The sequence below is a fragment of the Protomyctophum parallelum genome, assembly GCF_964188405.1.
Source record: "Protomyctophum parallelum genome assembly, chromosome: 1".
In the NCBI taxonomy this organism is placed as follows: domain Eukaryota; kingdom Metazoa; phylum Chordata; class Actinopteri; order Myctophiformes; family Myctophidae; genus Protomyctophum; species Protomyctophum parallelum.
The window spans coordinates 22,680,945-22,693,413 of record NC_139697.1 but is presented as its reverse complement, the minus strand read 5'-3'; positions in this window follow the sequence as shown (position 1 = coordinate 22,693,413).

Genomic DNA, 12,469 nt, shown 5'->3' with positions numbered 1-12,469 from the left:
TGGGGGTCATTGATGGTCTCCCATCATTTTGGTCATTTAAGCCACAATTAGCCTACTCTTATCTGTTCTGTTGTCATGACCAATGTAGGCATTAGATCAGTTCCACAATTGTAAACACTAGTCCATATATACCTGGGACTGTTAAATCCATGTCGTGCGCCGCATCTCCACTAGCTAAAGAGTGCTGGGTTTCGCCCCGAAAATAGTGTGTGTGTATGTGTGTGTGTGTGTGTGTGTGTGTCCTGCACGTGTGTTTGCCAATGCATTCATGTTGGTGTCATATAGGGCTCCAAGGAAAATAGCTTTGGAACCACTTCCTTTGATTCCATTCTGCTGTTGAGAACAAACATTTTGTGGAGGTATCCAACAAGGACATACTGATGTTCAAGCTGCCAATTAGTCCAAGTGTGTGAAATTAGCAGGGGGTAATGGCCCCCACGTTGGGCACTGATTATATAGAAATCAATTCTTGGCAAATGCTATTTAGGAAGGGTTTTGATTTGTAAGAAGGCCAGGCATTTTTCGTAACCACTTGCGCCATATACTTTGTATGACAAATAGTGAAAATAGCTCACAATGCGAGCTTCTAGATCTGCTATTTTTCAATGAAAATTCGAATAGAAAAATATTGAGAGATTTTGCCAAATTTGTCCAAAATAGGTGGTCAATACAGTACATGTGGTTAACATACATTTTAAACCCAACTTTGTTAAGTTGTGAAATTATGAATCACATCAGTCTCCATTTTCCAAAAGGAAATGTATTTAATTCTGCCTGAAATATCCCACTGACGGCAGAAAGAGGCATGGAAGTCTTGTGTGGAAGTCCCTTTTGAACAGAAGAAAATATCTTGAGGCAATCATCAGAGAATTGGTGAAAATTGGCTCTGATGGGATGGAACAAGTCTTAGACACAAGCGGTACCTTCATGGAAGGAGGTTTGCTTCAGTAGGCTTATAAAGAATGAATACAATGCAGTATGACAATGCGAATGGCACGTACGGCTCAAGTGGAAGGAAAACTCTCCACAGCATGGGTCCATATCGGTGCTGACGGGCAGAAACCTTGTATCTCCAACCTTTTATGTTTTTCATACATGCTGTACTTTGCTGTATACTCGTAGAAGAGTACAGTCTCACACACAATTTGTGAAAATAGCCGAACATTTCACACAGAAGAAGATTGTTTGTGTGCACCTATTACTATGCCTGTATTTAGGCCAAGGTGCTGGACATCAAGGAGAGGATAAAACATCCATACACTGTTTTTAAGCTCCAAAAAAATGTACCTATATTATTGGCGCAATATGTTTCAATCCTTTTAGGCCTTCATCACAGCACATCTGCCTAATGCAGCTTGTGACTGAATAATTCGTTTGGATCCATTGGAACACAAGTTCTATTTTAAACTTTTAAACACTTTTCACTTCAGGAAACGGGTTGGAAACAGGAAACAGGTTTCCAACCAACAGCAATAATATCACAGAAGTGAAGCACAGTTCAAATGCCTTCCAGAGTCATTTATTTTAAATCGTAGAACAATAAACTTGGGTGATGTTCACCCGGACAATAATGTTTGTGATTTTCATAATGTTGCTGATGTCTGAGGTGGGTGGGTCCTTGGGTAGCTTCATGATGCTTTTTACTGAACCATTATCACATCCCAGGAATGGGTGGACTAAAGGAGGATTTCCCAAATCTTCTTTCTTTTTTAGGAATATCTTTTAAATTAATACCCAAAAATGTTCACCAATTTCATGTTGAAATATTAAAGAAGAGTACCTCAAATCTCCAAATATTGCTGTACTTTAATATCTTTTGATGAGAAATAAAATGTATGGAATATATTACATCGGTTTGACAAAAGTTGGTTTCAGTGTTCTAGGGTTAAAATAACTTTGTAGTTGTTTGGCCACAGCGTGACACTTGACACCCAGCCGGCTGAGGCAGATGGCTGCCCACCTTGAGCCAGTGTTGTTTTAGTGTTGTTTCTTCTAAAGGGGAGTTTTTCCTTGCTGCTGTTGCCAAGTGCTTGCTCATGGGGAATTGTTGTGTCTCTGTAAATAAGGAGCATGGTCCATGCTCTTTAAAGGCTGATTAATGTCACGTGTGACTCTTCACTGTAAAGACACCATTGCAAGGGTATAGATGGAATCTTTATTGTCCTTCTAGAAGAAAATAATTTACATTGTCTATGCAATACTTCGCTTCACTAATGAGTAATGACATAACTACATGTATGTTTGTTTCTCACTCGGAGTCTCGGACACATGATATTCACGGAGAAACGACGACAACACGGACCACGTGGCGTTAGACGCGAGCACGCCATATAGGCACACAATATTCTAGTTGGATACATTTGTACACTCTGTCTGGGTTAACACTCTGGGCTAGAGCTGCAATCCAGTATTTATTTATGCAGTAGCACATCTGCAGTGGTTGGACGTGGTCTCCCTTTCAACCTTCTCTTCCACTAGACCATTGGTCACCAACGTAATCAAAAAAGTCAACCAAAGAACAAGATTCCTATACTGGATCTCCTCACTGGTCAACAAAAACACCTTAAAGACCCTAACAGGAACCCTCGTACAGGGTTTCTTCGACGACGCATGCACCTCTTGGTACCTCAAAGGCCCTTAAAACAAGGCTCCAGACTTCCCAAAACAAACTGGTCAGTCTCCTACTTGGCCTCACAACCCGAACCCACCTTGACAGGCTGGAATGGCTTAGGGTTGGAGTTCAGCATCTTGCAATGGGTCTGGTCCACAAGATTCGATAAACAACCAAGATACTCATGTACCTGTCTAAATACTTCTTTAATGTCAACCAAGTCCACACCCACAACACCTGAGGGAGTTCAACAAACCATGTGCAACCCAGATTCGGCACAAACAAGGGACTAAATTATTTTCGCTCCTATGCCATCAAAATGTGGAACGCCCTACCAACAGTTATTTAGACATGCGTACCCCTTGACTCCTTTAAAATCGCTCTCAAAGGGCACCTACGGACGGCTGCAATTCGAAACTGGCCCTCGTAAAATCTGAATTGCCCACCAACCCGTTTTTTTCCCATTATTTACCCCCTCTATGATGATTTCCTGTTTTGGGCTATATAGAAGTGTATATTTGTACGTCTCTAAAGGTTATGATGAATTGAAAAAGGTGGACCCTCTTGTAAACGAGTGTAATGCTTTATTGGGTCGTCCACTCACAGTTGACAGTTTTTGTAGAGTTATGCTTGAAATGTACTGTAATTCTGCAAACTGTTAATACATACTTGAATCAATCAGTCAAACCCTGGGGTCGAGTATAGGACACCTAGTTGGTGACAAATACTGCCTCCCCTGTTTCAGATGATGCCGCATGGAAAATGGCTCCCCAGTCTCAGAGCCAGCTGGCAACAGACTGCTAAAAGGCTTCTTTCCCATCGTCCGCACTGTCTGAAGGAAGCCAAACAAAGTTTACTCTTCTAAAACTGTACACAAGATGTAACGATAGAGCACAACCTTGAACCTGAAGCCCAATATCTCCCCCTGATCAGTGGAGTCTGGGATGAGTGCAAACATTTTGAGTTAAAATCCTGGGTATAGGACATACAGTAAAAGTTATGTAACATTATTGAATAGATACCGGTAGTTAATTATTGCTGTTGACCGTGGCTGTGTGCAGTGATACACTATGAAACCCTGAGGCCTCACAGTGGAAGGCTGCTGCATGCGACCCCTCTACTCCTACGTTTTGATACCCCGTGTAAGCTATAGCTCTCTGTTAAGTTCAGCTCTCTCTAATTGCTAATTGGCCTGGTGACCCGATGATGTTGGCTGGAGGCGTTTTGCTGCCTCTTGACTCGAGCAAAGGGGCAAGAGCAAAGAGGAGAGATAAAAGCCTCATCCCCAGAGGGAGAACGACGGGTATGGTGCTGTGTGGACGATGAAGAAAACATAGTTAGTGCTGTGCCTATAGACTCTAGTCTACACACAACCACTGTAGAGCACTAGTACCCATTTGTGGGTCACGGACACATTTTTATGGGTCCCTTTATAATTTTCTTTTCTTTTGTTTTGATTTTCTTTTTTTAAACATTCGGAAAAAAATCATTCAATGATTGTTTTCAGTAATTTCATGAAGAAATCAAAGAAAAATCTAAGAAATTCCACAAATGAGAAAACAAATGTTTAAGAAGTAGTTAAAATAGCCGATCTACAAGCTCGCAATGTGACGCGAAGCGACGTATTGTGAGCTTGTAGATCTGTTTTCTTCACTAGTTTGTGTCCCGGGCAAACTTCTTTCTTTTTTGGGTCTTGAGCTAAAAAGTTTGGGACTGGGGAAATGAGGGATTAGTTTAAACACGCAATATTTGTATTGTTCTTTTTCACAAAATTATAAACATGCATTACATTACAAAGATGTACAAAAAGGAACAAAAAAGAAAAGAAAAAAAGACAGAATCAACAACATGCCAGCAAATAGTAATACAGAAAAAGTTGCAGTCACGTATATACTCCCATCATACAGTTTAACTTATTCTCATACAGTTGTCACACCCATATTACTCTTTTACATTCTTCTTTTAAATAACTTGCAATATGTGACCAGTCTCTAACAAAGTCAGCAAGAGTGCCTCTTAATACATATGATAATCTCTCAGTATACACATGAGTTTTTCATACCATAATTTTGTCAGGGGGATCCTCATCTAACCATTTTTGTAAAATTGTAAGCCGTGCGGCATATAGGGCTATTCGTAAAATGTATCTATACCTTAAGTCATAATCAGAATCTAAGCCCAGTACCAAGTTCGCTGGGTTTAACTGTATCCTGATCTCAAAAACTTTCAACATCTCCCTTTGAACACTTAACCAACACACGAGTCCTATTAAAAATGTCGGCTAAATAACCGATCTACAAGCTCACAATAGAAAATATTCTCTAATGGGGTCATTGGCAAAAACCTCTTTTCAGATGAAGTGAATATGTCATGAAAATGTTTGTGAACCACTGCTGTATATCGGATGGTATTGCATGGTCTCGAGACTTCAGTGCACAATATGCACGCACGTTTTTGGAGAGCACGCGTGCACTGCAGTCTTCAGCTTAGGGGGGGATTATTTTGGACGCGTGAGAAGTTGCATGGGAGAGGGTTTTAGTTTTTCTCTCTGTTGTATTTGAGCATGACCTCTTGATCCTTCCTAGCCACAGGAACAGAGGAATTCTCACCACGTCCTCTCCACTGCACACACACACACACACACACACACACACACACACACACACACACACACACACACACACACACACACACACACACACACACACACACACACTCTCTCCTCTCTCTCTCTCTCAGTGCCTGCATTTCGTTTTTACTGGTTAGTCCCTCCCCCTTTCCCCCACCCCTCTCTATCTCTTGTTGTTGCACGGAGAGAGAGATGGGGACAACTATATGACTCAGCTTTTGCTTATTTCATTAGTTGTTTATAACTCTCTCTCTGTGTCCTGTGAACGAGGACACTGATGTGATTGAATTACCCCCTCCTCGCCTTTTCCCTCCATTTTCTCCCCATCTCTCTCTCTCTCTCTCTCTCTCTCTCTCTCTCTCTCTCTCTCTCTCTCTCTCTCTCACGCTCCCCCCCTCCCTCCCTCTCATGCATTTGTGTACTGCTGACACTTTCGCTCCTCCAAGCTTAGGGTTCAATGCAATGCTGGTGTTGCACTTTTCTCCGGGCTTGCATAACTGTGCAGCGGTCGGTCGCGTTGCTGCGCCGCTGCATCTTCTTCTTCTTCTCCTTCTTCCGTTCTTCCCCAGGCGCGCCGGTGGTCACCGACGCGGCCGGCCCGTGGGAAACGGTGGCCCAGAAAGCTGACCTCCATTTCAGCATTCTAGTTCCTCCCCTCCTTTCCTTCCCACACAGCCTCCTCCTCGAAGGAAGGCTTTTGCACGTACTCTAGGAAGGATATAACGTGTCACCCGATCGATTTGACCTCGTCTCAAATACAACGAGGCATTAGGGTGCTGCAGCGTGTCGGAACTGCGCGTACGTACACGCATACAGTTGCGTACAGTCGTACACACGTGTGTGCACATCATAGTTAACCGCCCGCTATTTGTGTCTGTGTTGGGCGTAAGGGATAATGTATGGCTGAGTGGTCATTGTTTATACTGTAGTTATTACACAGCTTGGTTGAATGCTTGATTCTGATTGGTCAATTGCCACATTCACCGGTCTGTTATTTCTGGATAATGATGGCTCTGATCTATAACAGACTGATGCCTGATCAAACCCTCGGAGCACCTGCTATTTCCTACATGACAGCCATGTAAACACACACACACACAGTGTCAATCACAGCTAAACGTTTCTCTCAAATGTTTTTGAAAACATTTGAGCGAGAAATAGACAAACCAGTACCCGCAAATGGATTCTATTTGATCAACTCACTTCCTCGTTTTCCGACTGTGCTGCAGCTGGGCAGACGCCAGGAAGAAACTATTAGAGTAATGTTAACAACATAGACACATACAAAACAGAAAAAGTACACAACTATGGCACAACATCTATAAAGTATACCACCCATCCGGGACCCATCCATCTGACCACTTAAAGGTTGGTCAGATGGCTGGGCTGTGAAAGCTTTTCGAGATGTTCAAATGGGCCCTGATCCAGAAAAGGTTGAGAAGCACTAGTCTAGACTAGAATAAAACCACTGCTCAAGGCTCACAGCCAGAGCCGGCTGTGGTTCTGTCTCAAGCTGTTCTTATATTGGACACCACAGACTTGACTTCACAGGCATCATTATCAGAGCTAACATTTTCTACCTTGCAAACTTCTGCACTGCTGTGCTTGCTGGGGACTGCCGTTCATTTCCCAGGACACTGCTGTGGACGCTCTGCGGGCAAAAAGTGGTGCAGTGAACAACCTCTGTCCAGCCTCCAGCCCATTAAATAACTGCTGCCTTGCTCGACTGGATGAGCTTTTCCTCCAGCGCTACACTTCTTACAGGAGAAGATAGTTCAAATAAAAAAACCAATGGATGGAAGCTTTTAAAGCATTCTTTTCCCCCACTACTTCATCTGACCTATGCACCATGACATGCAAATCGATGAATAGAGCTGGACAGGTAATAGGATATTTGCCTTTTCAGGAAGCACAATAGGAACAGAGTGGCACTGAACCCCACCTGGATTGCCTGTCCTATAGTACACGGCAACACTATAACACCGCAGGGGGGCTCAGCCACGAACAAATGAGTATTCCATAAAGGCCCCATACCTTTTGAGCAGCAGGGTGCCACCATCATGTCACTGCATCAACATCTAATATGCATTGGTGATAGAATGCACACAATACCTATGCCTCTATTTATATCTGAGGCTTATACATTATGCACACCATCTGACCAGCTCAGGCACAGAGGCCAGGTCGGATGTTAAAGTCATCTTTATACTCTCTTATAATGTTACCCTGTATTGTAATAATCGTTACGCAACTTATTCTGTACTTCTCTTCCCAAAACCTGTGTCTTTGATCCTTACTATGGTGCTGCCTGCTAGGTCAAATTAATTTCTGAAATTATATCTCTATCTCTGTCTGTGTGGGTATGTGTGTGGGTGAGCGTGCGCACGCGTCTCTCTCTCTCTCTCTCTCTCTCTCTCTCTCTCCCTCTCTCTCTCTCTCTCTCTCTCCCTCTCTCCCTCCCTCCCCAGCGGAGTGTTGTAATTTGGCAAGCCATTGTGCTGCCATGCTGCTGCTTGACCTGACCTCTCCAACCCGAGGTAGACTGTATGTCTCCACTGGAAAACGCTGGGTGAATGTCAGGCTGACTTGGGTGAGGTCCCATTTACGTACAGTCCTCTGGACGGTCTGTATGCATCATGGCGGAGGTGATTCAGATACTGTAATCCTCCCCTGTAGTGACTGTAGTTTTAGCTTGCCAAGAAAGAAATGCTGGCTTGCCGGATAAAATGTTGACACACCTGCAGAAATGAATCTGTATGTGGTTCACCGCGTGTTTATGGACTGAATAAGGTGGTGGTATAGTGATGGTGGTGACCAGGTGTGTGGAATGAAACCTCTTGTGGGATGCAATGAGCAAGTTGTTGGTGCTCATACCTCATACAGCAGTAGTTCTCAAGGTGGGATCCAGGGGCCCCCAGGGGTCCGCAGTAGTGTTGCCAACTCTCCAGTAACGGAAGTAGCTAGTGGCTCTTCGGAAAGTCTCTAGAAGTCGCTAGGGGTGAGATATGCGCGTGCAAAGGGCACGCTGCCCCTAGCGACTTTTTAGCGTCCCTAGCGACTTTTAGGCGCCCCTAGCAACGAAAATATGGAGCCAGCCCAGAACACCATTTCCTTGCTCTGTGCACATAACCGAGCCGAGGAAGCCAGACGCGCCGAGCACTTTAGTGTTGCCAACTTAGCGGATTTGAGGCTGAGAGAGGGAAAATGAAGAAAAAGAAGGGTTTTATCTCCGGTGACTGTCGATTTGTCCCCAATTCACCAGAAAAAGTAGCTAGATTTCTCTCCAGAAGCTTTTCACTAATTCAGTCGCTAGGGGGGTCTGGAAAGAAGCTAAATATGGCGACAAATCCGCTAAGTTGGCAACACTGGTCCGCAGTGAAATGAGTTAATATAGTGTCAAAATCAGTTTAACCACGTTAACCCTAATTCATACTTGGGCTGCACTGCGGCGACATGGACATAAGGGCTACGCTTGCATGTGAGCCCTTTGTCTAAGACAAATTTCTTCCTCGGGAGACAGATAATAAAGAACCTTGAACCTTGAACCTATTTTAAAACAGCCTACATGTACACAAAGTGTCACGATTTTGATTATTAGTAATCCATGATGTTACATACTGTAAGGAGATTTGATAGACATCGTGTGTGAATGTCGGCAATCAGCCCGGGGGGGGGGGGGGGGGGGGGGGGGCTGTCACTTCACAAATAGTGAAAACAACAGGTTTGTTAGTTTGTTGAACAGCTATTTTCTCTACTTTTTGTGACCTCGTGTAGTACGAAGTAGGTCATCAATTTCCATGTTTAAAAAAAAAAAAGTATGAACAAATACAAGTCAAGACATAGAGATTCAAGGTTTCTGTGTGACAGAGATGATATGTAACAGGTGGCTATTATGTCAAACTAGATTTATGCAGAGACGGCACACATGCCCATTTTCTCTTATGGCCAGGGTATTGATTGAAAAATATGATGGTTCCTATCTGAGAGACAAAACTGAATGGTCCATTAATATTCCGTAGATGTGGAGTCATTCTTTGTCATTACCATTCAACTGTTCTGTTCTGGTGTAAAATACGTTTATACTGTATATTTCAGAACTGAATTGCCACAACTAGTTCAAACATACACACAGCAGGGCTGGTATGGCCCCCTATTGGGCATATATACCTGTTACAGTATAGGCTACCTCAGTTTGCAAACTGATGAGTATGATGATCATCATACTCTCCTCGCACACAGGCTTCTGTGTGCGGCCTAGAGGGCATGCGCTGCACTACTGTTCAAGGAAGCTACACATTTCTTTGAGAAACGCAGCCATTGTAAGTACCCCACCACCACACAGATATCGACATCACAACACAGCACTACAGTCACCGTGTCAGTCGAGTCCAGTCACCATCCAGTCCAGTTAGCGACATTCTGCCAGTACCTATTTCCACTGATATCCTAATCTGTTAAGCACTGTCTGCACTCTCCAGTCAAGCCAGACAGAGAAGGCTAGTTTTAACACATATCTGGGCTTAGGTTAATACTTTGACGGCGTGCTGCAATGCCGTTAATCTCCTTTGGCTATGAGGAGAGGATGTTCTCTAAACGATCTGCACAGAGGGACTTAATTAATGTATTTGAGCTGAGACCCCTACTCTCCTTCAACACCGCTCTCAAAGAGCACTTGCAGGTGGCTGCCACATGACATCTTACTTCATACTTAGTGCCCTAAACAACCATTGAAGTCCAGAGACTTGGCTAGCAAACAATTTACATCATAAGTACTCTAAACATTGTAAAAACCTCAAAGTCCAAAGACTTGGCTGGCAAACGATTTATGTGATTGTCATAAGTGCTCGAAACAAACATTGTACTATCCTCAAAGTCCATAGACTTGACTGGCCACCCCCCTTGCCTACACATTTTTGTCTCCACCAGGCCGAAGGCATGGGGAGAGAGTATGTTTTGCACTCCGTCCGTGTGTTTGAGTCCGTCCGTCCGCCCGTCCGTGTGTGTGTGCGTCCGTCCGTCTGTTACCAGCTAATCTCCGGCACCGTTAACGTGGTCGATGCCAAATGTTGCACACACACTCCCTAGATGCCAACGATGAACCACATTTTCCATAACAGCCTGCTATAGCGCCACCAAGAGGCCGACTTTTGAAAAACACATTTTTGGATATTACTCCTCCAGATTCTGTCCAAAAATCCCGCAAATTGTTACACACTATCTCTATAGTCATGTGTTCAAGACGGATCTGTCCGATATTTCATATTCCATCCAAATTGGCTATAACATTGGCTTTCAAAGTTTGCAGGATTGGCCCGTTTTTAACAAAATCATGAACGCTGCGTGCAATTTACGTGAAATCTTTCACAGACTTTCCTACTAGGCTGAGGAATATATCGCACCCTTTTCACATGTTATAGCGCCATCAACAGGTGGATTTTTGCTAAACACATTTTTGGAACAAAATGCCTCAAATCATCCAAAGGCGTAAGAAGAAATGGCACCCTTTTCACATTGGCCTATTATAGCGCCACCAGGAGGCGCTACGTTTGTCCAGCACCTGGGCTAGAGTGGATGTGCATGCCCTGGCTATCACCTTTGAATGTTTGCTGTTACCCCGGCTAGTGATTTATATGTAGGCTAGCTACATGGGAAAAACAAATCTTTGAAGTCCTATTATTAGTCATATTATGCCTACCGAAATAAATTGTGCATTATGTGCAATTCCTAAAGTGTGACAGTCTCCTCCCTTACTGAGTATCATCAAGAAGAGTCTCTGGAGAGTGACTCACGTCTCTGGATCATAATCAAATCATGAAATTGGCAGCTTGGCCAAGGTCTTCACGACCAAGGTGAGAAGCCTTGCTTGCTGTTTTCCTTTCCACTAATGAAAGGGAGGAGGAGAGGATTGTTTGAGATAAAGACTCCTTGGGATGATGAAGGCGAGTCAGAAAGTGTGTGTAGAGTGTTCATTATAGCGTGAGTGATGGAGCAAGACAACCTCAGTCACAGAAATACATTTTCTTTTGAGACCACAATACTTTCCATGTGATTGTTTTTGAGTGGTGCAACCACTCCAAGGAACAGCAATGTCCGTGTTCACCTACAGTATGTGTTCACCTATGTGTTCACCTATGTGGCCATGAGCACCAGTTTATGACTGAGTACCAGTAGGAGCGCTGTTTTGCCAGAAACAGAGAGAGAGATAGTATTAGTGCTGCACTGTTTTTTTACATTCCGGGCTGTAGCTGAGTGGGTATAGTGAGAGCATCTGGAAACTTGAAGGTTGCAGGTTTGTTTCTCTGCCGATCCACCCAGTCTATATGTGTCAAAGTGTCTCTTAGCAAGAGACCGAACCCCTAACTGTTCCCCCCCAATGCCATATCCTTCTTCTAATAGTTCGGACAAATTTCACATGCACAGTGCATAGCGGTTCAGTAGGACAGAGTCTCTGACTACACACGCACGCACACGTGCAAGTGTGTTTGTGTGTGTACTTACAGTAAGTATAGTACTTAACCCATTCTGACCTGAGATCAGATTCATACGAGGTTTTCCGCCGGACACACACTGGTCTGATGAACCCATTCTGACCTGAGATCAGATTCTAAAAATGTCAGTCGCTCTTCGATTTTTCAAAAATAGCAGACCTACAAGCTCGTATCGCGCCACTCGGTGGCGCGATATGAGCTTGTAGATCTGCTATTTTTCAATAGCTAAAGCATAACATGATGCTGACACCAAAATGGGTGCCCGTTCAGAATGGGTTAAGCAAATGTACTTTCTTTCAGCAATGCTGACCTCTCAACAATACCCAAGGATATGTCCTGTTAGATCAATAGATAATAAATCATTTTGAGCCTACTGTATACCATAAAAAGAGGCCAATCACAAACACGATCAATATGGCATGATCAATATCGTGGTCAAGGAGGATACACGGTGTAACATGTGATGATTGAATATGTCATTGATTTAGTTTTATGCTTCTCATGATTAGCCTGAAGAATATGTTTAATTACTGTATGTCAAAAAAATCTAATCAAATTTTATTTTCTTCAAGCCTGTAGTAGAATCTCTAGGATTGAGATGATCTAGCTATGCAGCTGTGATTTCTTTGAAAGTTGAGCCGAGCATTTAGTTTAAATGTTTTCTCATTCTACAAGCTCACAACACGATGCGTTGTGAGCTTTTAGTTTGGCTTTTTCCGCCGACGATAGGGTTCATGTGGT